The sequence below is a fragment of the Solanum dulcamara genome, chromosome 7 (genome assembly GCF_947179165.1).
Source record: "Solanum dulcamara chromosome 7, daSolDulc1.2, whole genome shotgun sequence".
NCBI lineage: Eukaryota > Viridiplantae > Streptophyta > Magnoliopsida > Solanales > Solanaceae > Solanum > Solanum dulcamara.
The window spans coordinates 61,654,593-61,668,941 of NC_077243.1; positions in this window are offsets into that span (position 1 = coordinate 61,654,593).

Here is a 14,349-nt window from a genome sequence, read left to right on the forward strand (position 1 = left end):
ATGCAAGTTTATTTTTGGGAAGTAGTAACTACAACTGAATCGTGATAGCTCATAGAACTTGTTTCAACCTATTCCCTGTGGGTTCAACCCCGACTCTTTCCTTGGTAAAATATACTTCTAATGATCATCTATATCACTTTGATAGGTATAATTGAGCGTTATCATCCATTCAATTCATGTGTTACAGTCATTCTCATATTTTAATATGCATTCATGTTCATGAAGTGAGTTTTAAAGTCATGTTTTAGCTAGGGATTGAATACTCCATATTTTTTGCATTTTCATTATGCTTTGCATTCACGTTGGGATGATATGTCTCTTTCTGAAGACACTCATGCTAGTTTGAGTCTCCTTCGATAATGAATGTTCTCAAGGGGGAGATATTATAAGACCCCAAAAGTTAGAAATTTAGAAAATGGAGTACTAGATGGAAATCATAGAAGATTTGCACTAGATGGTGACCAAGAGAGATTTCACAAGCCGTATTCAGTTTCATGGCTCATGGAAAGGGTCCTGGAAGTGTCATGAAATAGGGGATTTATGGGGGAAGGATCTATAGAGGGATCTATAACTCATGGTGTGTATCACAAACTATGAAGTCGTTTGTGAACTTGACCCCCTAGACTTTGAGTTGAGTTAAGACCATGATGGGGACCACAACCCGTGGTGGGAACCACGAGGTATGGTGGCCTCCATAGAAGCCACCCTTCAAACCCTATCAAATCCCTCTTCACCATAACCAGCACAACGACCCATGGTAAGCTTCACGGGCCATGGTGGCCCTTTCGTGCAGGTGCCCGATTCAGTTAAGTTAGGGGTGTTTTGGTCTTTTTCCTATAGACTTATCAATGAATGTGGATAGTTTTTAGGGGTTTACTATATACTATTAACCACCCTAAATCCTTCTAACTCTCTCATTATCACCCTAACACCCAAATCCCAAAATCTTCTCTCCAAAGCTCTCTCTTAAAGGTCTTCTTCTTCTTAGAGAAAGTTCAAAGGGAAATAAAGTCAAGTCTCCAAATCAAGAGAAAATTATGCCTTCTAAAGTCTAGGTCTTAAAGGTCCTCTTTCATAAATATTTCTTCTAAGTCCTCATTTTCAATGAATATTTTATGAATGATTATCAAGTCTTATAAATAACTCATGAAAGATTATGAATGATTTTTCAATGATATTTCAAGCAAGTATTTATAGTGTGAAAGATAATTCTCACACAGTCATGTTAAAGAGGTGAAAGGACATTCTCACTAACTCATGGATTCTTATGAATCAATCATATTAATGAGCCATTCTTGTGATTATTTTATGATGAGGATCGATATCTATTATTTTCTTTCCTAATTATGTTAATGACTATAATTAATGACATTACATTGGGATAATGACTAAGAAATGAGATGACTTTAAAGTGGGGTTCAGTCCGATAGCCAAAGGTTCTACCCAAGGGAATCCTAGTATCAGCCTTTAGTCCCTAACTACATTGCCCGCATAGGTTAATGATGTCAATATGGCCTACCTAGTGGATCCACATATAACTCATGATGTTATTATGTTCTCACAAATTCTACCTTGGCAAAGTAGCCTCTCCCTTCTTGATGTGGAAGTTACATCAGATTCTATATTATAGCTCGTATGGTCTTATATGTCGATTAAAGTTACTATCCCACACAAGGTATTTGAATAAGGTATAAGGTCCTTATGATAATGTTTTGATGCATTGACTACATGATTATGATGTTTAAATATTTTCAAGGTTTACTCATCTTGTAAAGATATTGGTCATGCATCCCTTGTTCATATTGATTATGTCCTACATTCATTGTTCATGCATACTTCTCATATACTTAGTGTATTCCATGTACTAATATATACTTTTGTCTACATTGTATCATTATGCAAGATCCGACTATCACGCTCATCCTCCCATTCATGGCTAGAGCTTATTACTATTCTCATTAGTGGTAAGTCCTCAAGTTTCGAGGATGTGACAATTTACTTTTCCTCATGTTCTTGTGAATTTTCATCTGTTATATTAGTTGAGCTAGGATCTTGTCTTATACCCCCATCTAGATTAGTAGAGGCATGTTGGATGTCATGGAGTCTATGTTATCTTTCCATTACAAATTTGAGACTCATTCTCTTATATTGAGGCTATTCTTATTGAGACTTTATTTTCGCTTTCATATTTAAGTCCTATTGCTTTATTCACCTTATGTATGCTCATAAATGATATTCTAAGAGGCTTGGTTATGGTCCTTTAGGATTCTAATTACTATGTCACATCGAGGGCCTAGTTTGGGTTGTGAAAATAATTTATGGTCCTTAAGAATTTGCAAGACAATCATCAAATGACCTGCATGCTCATCCTCACTTAGAGGATAGATAAAACGTCATCAATGAAGAAATGAACATATCCAAATACTTTTTGAACACCCTATTCATCAAAATTCATAAAAGCTACAAGAGCATTCATTAGTCTAAAAGACATAACAAAAAATTCATAGTGAACATATTGAGTCCTGAAGGCTTTCTTCGAAATGTCATATTTTCTTATTATGAGCTAATGATAGCTAATCTAAGGTCTATCTTAGAGACCGTTTGGATGGGCTTAAAAAAGTAACTTCTATATATGAAGTGCTTTTAGAACTTTAAAGTGCTGAAAGTTATTTTTATAAATAAGCAATTGAGTGTTTGGATAAAAGTGCTTAAATGAGGAAAATTATGTGAATTTTAGGGTTAAAAGAATAAAAAGGGTAATTTGGGGATTTAATTAAAATATAATGGATATAAAAATAATTTCCATGGTCAAAGAAAATGACTTTAAGCACTTAGAAAAAAAAGTTAGGAATTCTAACTTTTCATTTTTGACTGACTTTAAGAACTTTCTGGCTTAAAGTTAGCATTAGGGAAACACCTCCAAAAGTTGAAAAGGGGCTTTAAGTTGGTCAAAACCAACTTAAAGCCAATCCAAATGGGCTCTTAGAAAAGAAACTATCACCCTAAAGTTGATCAAACAAGTCATAAATACTAGGGATGTGATACTTATTCTTGATTACGACCATGTTCAACTGTGATAATTGATGAACATTCTGAGAGAACCATCTTTCTTATGCATGAAGAGAACTAGAGCACCCCATAGAGAGATGTTGGACCTGATGAAACCTCTATCTAAAAGTTCCTTCAGTTCCTTAAGCTAAGATGAATCCATTTTGTTAGGAGCAATGGAGATAGACTGGCTATCTAGAAGAAGTTCTATTCCAAAGTCCATCTCTCTTTCTGGAGGGACTCTGAAAAGATCTTCGGAAAACACTTTTGAAAATTCATTTACAATTGGAACTGACTAATTGGTTGGATTTTGAAATGTTTATCCTTAACTAAAATTATATTATAGATGTAATGAAATCATTTCTCTAGCCTTAAGGTAAGAAACAAACCGACCTATAAGTACTTAAGTACTACCCTTTCATTCAATGACTGACTTTTTAGGAAAGTAAAATTTAACGACTTTGGTTCCATAGTCGATTGAGGCATAAAAGGAGTACAACCAATCCATATCAAGACTAATAGCAAAATCAAGCATGTCTAGCTCTACTAGAACAATTGAGGTGATTTCCTGAAAGATAGAAACTTGCCAATTTCTGTGTACCCATTTCGCTAAGGCTGATTCACCAATAGGATTAGAGATTGGAAACTGTTCTAGCATGATTTTAGGACTAAAATCAAAATTCATAGTAACATAAGGAGTCACGAAGGAACTATTTTCTTCTAAATCTAATAAAGCATAAACATCAAACTGAAAGACTCATAGCATACCAATAACCACATCAAGGGAATCCTCTTAATCTTGTCGAGTCTAAAGAGTATAAACCCTTCCTTAGCGTTATTCATCACCAATACTAGATGAGGTACCCTGTTGAGTTTGGCGACCTGATGAAGCACTAGGTTGAGTCTGTTGGCGAACATCCCTTCCCTTACCTAGGGGAAATAACCAATCTCTTAATATGTGACCTATCTTACCACATCCAAAACACCCACCAGTATTGGTCGTAATCTCCCAGGTAGTTCTTACCGTACTTCTGGCAAGTGAGGAAAGTGCGACCACTAGAAACACTACTATGAGACTTAGAGGTTGTTTCTCTATCCTTGTTGAACTTAGGAAATGGATCACTAGTAGAAGATGGGGTTTGGCTTGAATACTTCTGTCAAAACTAAGAATGACTACTACCTCTTAACTTTTGATGAGAGTAGTCCACACTATCTATTTGATCCCTCTAGTTGTCTCTAGCACTCTCTTTAAATTTCTCTTCCTCAATCATTTGAGAATGAGTCATCAAATGTGAGATGTCCATCTCTCTAATAAACATTGCGGTCCTACACTATTTCACCACAGTCTCTAAAACACCATAGACAAATTGACTCATGCAGTCCCTAAAGTCGGCTATCATTGTCGGAGCATACTTCAAAAGTTAGGGGAACTTAAAATGAAGTATATGATACCCCAGGTATTTATAAGAATAACTTCCTTTTTCAAAACCTACAATATGCTACACTCATGTACTAGTGTTGCTGTTTTTTTATTAAACTTGTAAATAGAGCTTTTCTTTGTTGACTCATTTTTCTAAAATCCCCTCATGGCCATAGAGACTTTTATAGTCATCTCTAAGGATATTTTGTCTACTTATGCAAAATGATAGTTTTATCTATATAAACTAGATGATTAGGTATGTCATAACCTTCATATAGCCTATTATCAAATAATGCATTGAATGACTAATTTAGAGTGTATTTATATGTTAAAACACCATATTTTAGTTGAGTTTCAAGTATAATCATGTGAATATCTATTTATATTGATTATATGTTGTGGTGAGCTAATGAAAATGATTAGGATGATTATAGGAAAAAAATAATAAGAAAAGACCCACATGTTGGATTGGAATGCAAAGCAAAGAAATTTGGACTAAGATGAAGCAAAAATAGTTGTATGCTTGACTTGACATAACATGTGACTTTGATATGTGGCATGATCCTATTGGTTTATTTGTTTGACTTGGTATGACACGCCACTTGGTACATGGCACCAAACTGGGTCTCTAGGATGAGGTGACATTGGGATTAGCAAACTAGGCTCATCTTTGTAGCCCAAATCAATTAACTTAGACTTTAATTAAATTTATATTTATTGGACTTCAAATATTAACCCAATTATATTAGAGAAAATTTCAAAAATATCAAAGACTTGAAACAGAATTAGGCTCCTTAGCTACAGTTTGTCTAATTACGTGCCATAACTATAGTTTCAGTTGTTATGCAAATTTCTGTTTATATATCTCATTGCATTATATAAATTGGGCTTTCTCTTTTGTATATCTTGTTGTATTATACAAATTGGTCTTTCAAAGAGATTGTATATACAAATACAAATTTTCTTTAGAAATTTGTAAATGAGCCATTAAATTCGCTTTGTATACAAATACAAACTTTTCGAGATTTGTATATAAGCCCCCACAATTTGTATATGAGCCCCAAAATATACAAATACAAAACAAGATACAATTTTTTTAGAGATTTGTATATGGGCTCCTAATTTTACTTTCAGATTTATATATGAGTCCTTGGATTTATATAATAGCAAATTTCATTAAACTGTAATTGTAATTCATAATTTATGTGGAATTGTATTTTTTCCATTATGAATCCATATTTATTTGATGTGGAATTGTATTTTTTCCATTATTAATCCATATTTATTTGAACAAGTATATTCTTGAATTTAATATATCCGAATCATTTTATAAATTTTGATTTTAATAAATTTTAAATAATTACAAATGCCTCCTACTTTAAGTGTTATCGAGATGTTTTATTTTTTGAAGACTAGGCTTGAAGTATTAACTTGTTATCTTAATTGCAACAATGTCAAAAAGGAAGCATGAGAAGACCAGAATGAGAAGACAAGGACAAATTGTGGATATATATATACTTATTTTTTGTTTGCTATACGTGACATTTGTTGAGAAAAGAAATAGAACAGTTGACTTTTTCCACTAGCAATAATTGGCCAAATCCACTTCTTTTTCTTCACTAGAAATTAATGTCAAATTCAATCAAAATCCTTCCACCTTAACATTTTTCTTATTCTATCCAAAGTATCTAATGTCAAAAAATTACTCCTGTGCCTTAAACCTTTCCTTGTTTAATTTGAAGTGACCACCACCTCATGTTTTTAGTAAGTTCCATCGAGGGCACTTTCCAAATTTTTCAAGGATTTTAAGTCTAAAAATACCCTTACGCTTTGTCAACTTTGTGACACAAATTCCAACATCTCCAACAGCAACTTTGAACCTGCAAGGTATATTTATTATTATTTTCTTTAGACCAATAAAAAGTTATATTTTTATTTTGTGGAGACTATAAAATGTAACACAAGAATTTGGCCTTGGGGTGTGAAAGGATGGATACAAGTCCCCACCTTAACGAAGGAAATTTAGAGGTAATCTTACGGCGTAAAGAGATGGATAGGCATCTCTTCCCTAAGAAAGGTATTTTTAAGGAAATCTTATGGTGTAAGAGGGATGGATACGCATCTCCGCACTAAGAAAGATAGTTTTATGGTATTTTGAAGGCGTAAAAGGGATGGATACTCACCCCGCCTAAAAAAAAGTAATTTAAAGATAATCTTATAGTGCAAAACGAATGGATACGGATCCCGCTCTAACAAAGGTAATTTAAAGATAATCTTATGGCGTAAAAGGGATGGATACACACACCCTCCCTAAAAAATATAATTTTATGGTATTCTGAAGCCGCAACGGAATTGATCTGTATCCCCACCTTAAGAATGAAAAAGAGCTCACTTGACAAGATTTTTTTTTTTTTCGTTGTATGCCATGTCTTGTCACTAATGACTTTTTTTATTCCTTGCATTTTTCATAGATAGCGATTTTCAGACAATATGTCTCTCCCTCCACTAAAACTTAGGCATTTTGTAGTTGAAACTGAAGAATAAGTGGAGCAAACTATGTTCTTGATTCACACTCCATTAGCTGATCGAGATGCGAGTCTGTGGATTTCTTTGAAAAACCAATTTTGTATGACGAATTGGAGTTCTTTGCAATCCCATATAGTTCTAATAAGATACTCAGGTTGTGGTCTCTTAAAGAATTAGATCATCACTATGTTAATATTGCAACTTCCTATCCAAGCTTAAGTCATTGCATAATCCAAGGTGAGATGTGCTGGGGAGAGACATTGATAGTTGAGGGAGAGTATTGTCATATTTTAGGGTACTAGGAGTGGAATAAAGATATACTTGGTAGGAGCCAAGAAGTCTTGGGCGTGACACAAATTTATGATGTCATTTATGCATCGCTTTTAACTTATGACGGTAATTCTGATATCTTACAAGCATTTTGTGAAGCTTGGTGTCCCAAAACAAACACATTTCTTACATCTGTCAGGGAATTATCTATTTCTCTATGAGATTTTATCACACCCCGAGTCTACACACTAGGCATGGTTTGCACTTAGAAATCATTATTGGTTCCCAAGCAAACCCTTGGCCTGACTAACTACTCAGCGGAAGATTTAACTCACAATAAAATCTAAATCATATGGGCATACAAAAGAATATAAGCTCAACTTCTCAAAATAAGTCTCAATACTCAAATATATAGATAGCAGGATGTTTAAAACATGAACTTTGAAAGTAAAATTGAAAAACTCTAAACTATGTCTACATCTATGAAGCCTTTAAAACTGACTTTGTATGGGTATCGGGACAAGCCCACGGCTATCACAAAAGAACTACTAAATACATACTAAATGAAATTAAAAGAGTGCCTCCGAATGCAAGGAGGTCTCACCAAAGCTAGAAGGAAACTGATCTTTAATGATGTGCCTATTGAGTATCTTTACCATTTGTATCTGCATCATAAAATGATGCATCACCGAAATGCGTCAGTACATGAAATGTATGATAAGAAGGCTGAAAAGAGACATACTCAAGAATACTCAAAGGAATATGTACTGAAATATCTCAACTCAAAATAATACATGTAGATATGAAATAAATCAATGCTTTATAAATCATAAATATCTGAATGCAACTCATTATGAAAATAATTTTACTCGTTGGGGAGTTTCTTTAACTGAGAACATCACTATGAACATTGTGATGATACAACAAAGTATTTTCATTGCCACAAACATACAATACCTTGCTAGGGTAGGGGACGCAAACTCATCTCATGGATTTAATAAAAGTCCGTATCAAATACTGAAGTGAGAAGACGCATAAATCAATGGTATGATATTATCCTACGCTTGCTATATAGTTTATGAGGATTGAGTTATCTAGACTCTTACCCAAATCGATGCTCAATACTACTCAAAAATATATTATTATGCTTATACTCATAATTTAACTTATTTAGTCTCATCAGACTTTACTCTGACACACTCAAACTCTTCTTAACTCTTTATGCTTACTCTTTTAACAAAATGTTTTTAAGACTACTAATATCTCATCAAACTCTTTCTCAAAATACTATTTATGCTCCATTATCGTACTCATTTAGACTCAGTAAAATATGTATAAGATGAATAATAAATAACTTCATAAACTCGTGTAAAATAATGAACTCAAACTCTTTTATTAATCAATAATTGAAAATATATATACTCAACTCAAAATAATGCATGATAAGAAGCAATTACAATTTCTAAATTAGGGTTCATGGGAATGTAAGCATGAACAATAAACTCAAGAATTCAAATTGTGGAGATAAATCATAATAGGAATTAATATACGGGAGACTCAATGAGAGATAACATACTTAACTCAAAAATTCAATATAACCGGACTAATTCTCAAATTCAAACTTATACTGACTGAACAAAGATGTAAGGCACGAGGACAAACTTAGTCCAACTTTGTGATTAGCCTTACATACCTAGAAGATCGATGATATAAGTTAAACTCGAAGAACTTGGTTGAAATGCTTGAACCCTAGTTTTTTCTACTCTACAATCCTTGCTCTCAAAATATTCTAAGTGTTAATGAGAGAAAAGCATAGTTGGGTACTGATAAGGGACCTAAACTAGTCCCAAAAAAAATAGATTTTTTGGTTTGGAAAAGGTGGTAAAAGATGATTATACCCCTTATCAAAAATGACACCGCACCACTGCCATAGAAGACCCTTCGTAGAAGATGGGGTCCAAAGCTAGAATTCACTAATTGTTGGTGCATTGGGTCTAGAACCCTTTTAACGGGTCATAGATCCTATGATGAACAGTGGAAGTTCTCCATAAGAATATCACTAAGGAAATTGAGTTTGGCATCTATGGACCCCTTTATGGATCATAGAACGTATTATGGGTCGTAGACCCTAGTTGTAAGATTTTGTACAAATTTCAGTAGCTACTGAAATTGCATGCTTGGGTTTATGAATCCCTTTTATGGGTCATAGACCTATTGACGGATCATATGATGAGTTCGTAAAATTTGGATCTGAAAGTTGGCTCAGGGTTCCTTCTACAAGTCCTTCCTATTGTCCGTAGAATCTTCTACGGACTGCAAAAGCCACTCATAGAATGACTTTCAGAAGCTAACATTTTCACTAAATGTAGGGAGCTTCCACGAGCCCCACCTATGACTTATAGAAGACACTATGGTTTATAAAATTTACTTATGGTTCACTAGGCAGGTTATGTTCCTTACTTTCTCAAGTCTTATCGGGATTGAAAAAAGATAGAATAGTACAGGGTGTTACAATATCTCCCCCTTTGAATCATTCGTCCTCGAATGGTGACCAACCTAAGAATTTACTCGTGGAACGAATAGAATGCAGGAACTCAAAGACTCAAACTCTGAATAACAACTCAAATACTCAAGAGGGTGCTGAATTTGAGATAGGTAAAAGAATATTACATTCATCATCAACACTACGAGTAATGAATAGATGTGGATACTTGGCTTTCATATCCTCCTCGTCTTCCCATGTAGCATCCTCAACAAATTGATTTCTCCACACAACTTTGACTGAAGAAACCTTTTTGATCCTCAATTTGCAAACTTGATGATTAAGAATTTGAACAGGAATTTCCATATAAGAGAAGCTATCTTTCACACCAATGTTTTTTGTAGATACAATGAGTGAAGGATCTCTTATACACTTCTTAAGCATCGAAATGTGGAACACTGGATGAACGACTGCTAACTCTAATGGTAGCTGTAATTCATAAGCTACACTACCAACTCTCTTAATAATCTGGTAAGGAACAATGTAACGCGGACTAAGCTTCTCTTTCTTCCTAAATATCATAACACCCTTCATGGGTAAAACTTTCAAATATATCCAATCATTCACCTCAAGCTCTAAGTATCTTCTACTAACATCAGCATGAGATTTTTGATGAATTTATTGCGGTTTTCAACCTCTCTTGAATGATATTCACCCCCTTCATAGCTTGATGAACCAAATCTGGCCGTATCAATTCAGTTTCACCAACTTCAAACCAACCAATCGGCGATTAACATCTCCTCATATAAATATCATCATAATGAGCTATCTGACTCAATAAGAGGGAAGTGATCATACCAATTACCTTTGAAATCAATAACAAAAGCTCTCAATATGTCCTTAAGAGTATGAATTGTACACTTTACTTGATCATCGGTCTGAGGATGGAAAGTGGTGCAATTATTTACCTTTGAACCCAAAACTTTCTGTAATTACTTTCAAAATTGAGCAGTGAATTGATTACCTCTATCTGAGATAATAGATAAGAGAACTCTATGAAGTCTAACTATCTCAGAAATGTACAATCTGGCATAGTCCTCAGTTGAATATGTAGAATTAACCGGCAATAAGTAGGCTAATTTATTCACCCTGTATACAATCAACCAAATCAAACCATGTTTTCTGCGAGATCGTAGTAAATCTGTAATGAAGTCCATATTGACCATCTCTCATTTTTATTGTGGAAGCTCTATATTCCGCACCACTTTATAAGACCTTTGATGCCTAACTTTGACTTGTTGGCAATTAGGGCACTTAGAAATAAAGTCTACAATATCTCTTTTCATACCATTCCTTCAATAGACTTCTCTCAATTCATGGTACATTTTGGAAGAGGCTAGATGAATTGAATATCTGGAGCTATGAGCCTCTGTCATAATTCTATCTCGAAGACCATCAACGTTTGGAATATATAATCTATTTTGGTACCTCAACACACCATATCCCTTTTGGCAAAAGCCATCACTTTCTGATTGTAAACATCTTCCTTTAATTGAAGTAGAATAGGGTCTTGGTCTTTTTTTTCCTTCATTTCCACGACGAGGGAAGACTCAGCCCTATTCTGAACTATGATACCATCCTTATATGAGTCCACAAGGCAAACTCCCAAACATGAAAGTCTATGGACTTTCTTAGCCAATTCCTTTTTTTCCTCCTCAACATGAGCAGTACATGCCATGGATAACCTACTAAGAGAATTAACAACAACATTAGCTTTAACTAAGTGGTAGAGAATGTTCATATCATAGTCCTTGAACAACTCAAGCCATCTCCTTTGCTTTAGGTTCATCTCTTTCTAATTAAAAACATATTGTAGGATCTTTTGATAGGTGAACACATCTACATGCACGCCATAGATATAGTGACGCCATATCATGAATGCAAATACTACCACTATAAACTCGAGATCATGAGTTGGATAATTCATCGCGTGTATTTAAATTGCTTGAAATCATAAGCTATGATTTTTCCTTTTTGAATCAACACACAACCCAATCCAACTCTGGATGCATAAAAATAAATCAAAAACCCATTTGTTCCCTAGGGTAGGGACAACACCAAAGTAGTAGTCAGCTTAGTTTTCTTCTCTTGAAAAATTTTCTCACAAGCATTGGACCATTGGAACTTAGTCTTCTTTTGAGTCAACTTAATTAACGCAGATGATATGGATGATAATAAATCTTCTGTAGTAACCAACCAAACTCAAGAAATTTCTTATGTCTGTTAGCGATATGGGTCTGGACCAATTCTTTACTGCCTCAATTTTTTTGAATCAACTCAGATATCTTCACTAGAAAAATATGGCCTAGAAATGGCACAGATGCAAGTCAGAACTCACAATTAGATAAATTAGCATACAACTCTCTATCAATGATAGTTTGGAGACAAATTCTGAAATGGTTGGCATACTCCTCCTCGTTTATAGAATAGATAAGAATTTCATTGATAAACATAATAAAAACCATATCCAGATACTGTTTGACACCCTATTCATGAGGTACATGAATGTTACAGGAGTGTTAGTAAAACCAAGGACATAGAAAGGAATTCATAATAACCATATCAATTTTGAAGGTTGTCTATGGAATATCGCTTTCTCTCACTTTTAACTGATGACAGCTTGATCTGAGTTCTATCTCAGAAAAACAAGTGGCACCTTGAAGGTGGTCGAATAGGTTATCAATTCTTGAAAAAGGGTACTTATTCTTTATGATAACTTCGTTCAACTGACAATAGTCAATGCACATTCTGAGGGAACCATCTTTCTTTCACAGAAATAGTACATGAGTGCCCTAAGATGAGACACTTGGTCCCTTATCTAAAAATTCTTTCAACAATTCTTTTAACTCGGCTGGAGCCATTCTATATGGCGGAATATAAATAGGCTAAGTTTCGGGAAGAACATCTAGTGACATTATGACACTCTCCCAAATGCAATCTACCACACTTACCATAATGTGGGTTGCTTGAAGAACCTTGATCCGCACTACCTTAAGTCTGAGAGACTTGAGCTTTGAAGTTTTGGTTACTCTAGGATCTTGGGTCGTTCCTTTTATTTGATAATGGTGCACTAGATGATGATGGTACATTACCAGTAGACCTCCCCTGAAAGAAAGACAAGTTACCATTATCACCCTTCGAGTGGTATAGTCTCATTATCTGCAGGCCTCGCTTTCTTATGTTGGTGTTCCTCTCTATCCTTCCTCTTATTTTCCTCAACTTGTTCTCCATACACCATGATTCTCGAGGTATACATATCTGAAATCAATAATGTAGCCTGACACTCCTTATTCACATATTTTCCTAGGCAAGAGACAAACTTTCTCATCTTTGCTCTCACATCATGAATCATCTATGGGCATACCTGGTTAACTAGATAAACTTAAGGTTGTACTTTTTCACATTCAATGCCTCTTTCCTTAAATTCATGAACTCCTTAATGTTATTCATGCGACCTAGATTAAGGGAGTTGATCTTGTGAAGACTAGAAGGTTAATCCTCAGAAAGTCCCTAATCCTTGTAGCAGTAGATAACTCTTGAGAACTAGAGCTAGGGAATGGAGTGCTTTGACGTCCTGACTGTGCAGTCATTAACTGGGTGAGCATAGTCATAGATTTTATAGACACTGCCTCAGAAGTCATGGTAGCCTAAGCAATAGGTTTCTGTGGGACCTCTTGAGTCCTACTCTCATTCTCATGCTCGAGCTTGATTTTTTGTCTGCATTCTAGATGATTGAGGCATAGTAGTTGGTGGAATTTCGTTGTTGATGACGTTTCTTTAACTGATGTATGTTTTTAATGTATGATCTGAAAACATGTGAACGCATGAGTCAAAACTAGATTTTATAGACTTAAACTTTATCGCATGAACTGGAACATGAAAGAAGTGAGAGAATTTCCTAAAGTCCTGTAGCCTCCCCATTATAGATGTGGCGCACTTCACACTGAAAAGAAGAACTCTACTGGACTCGGCTTCAAAGACATTCTAGTACTCTTGAACTCTGTTCTTTGATACCACGTTTGTCATGCTCCGAGTCTACACCCTAGGCGTGGCCGGCACTCAAAAAATCACTATTGATTTTCAAAGTGGATCCTTGTCCTGGCTAACTTCTCAACAGAATACTAAACTAATAATAAAAGCTAACTCAGATATGCATATACAAGAACATAAGTGCAACTTCTTAAAATAAGTCTCAATACTCAAATATATAGATAGCAGGATATTTAAAACATGAACTCTGAAATAAAAACTGAAAAGAACTCTAAACACTGTATGCGTCTAAGAAGCCTCTAAATTTGAATCTGAATGGGTATAGAGACAGGCTCACGACTACCTCAAAAGAACTACTAAATAAATATCGAATGAAACTAAAAGAGTGTCTACGAATGCAAAAAGGTCTCACCAAAGCTGGAAGGAAATTTGATCTTTAACGATGTGCCTGTTGATGATCTCTATCACCTATATCTACATCATAAAATGATGTAATGTCAAATGGCATCAATACATATGACAAATCTATGAATTTCTGCATTAAGCAAATAGT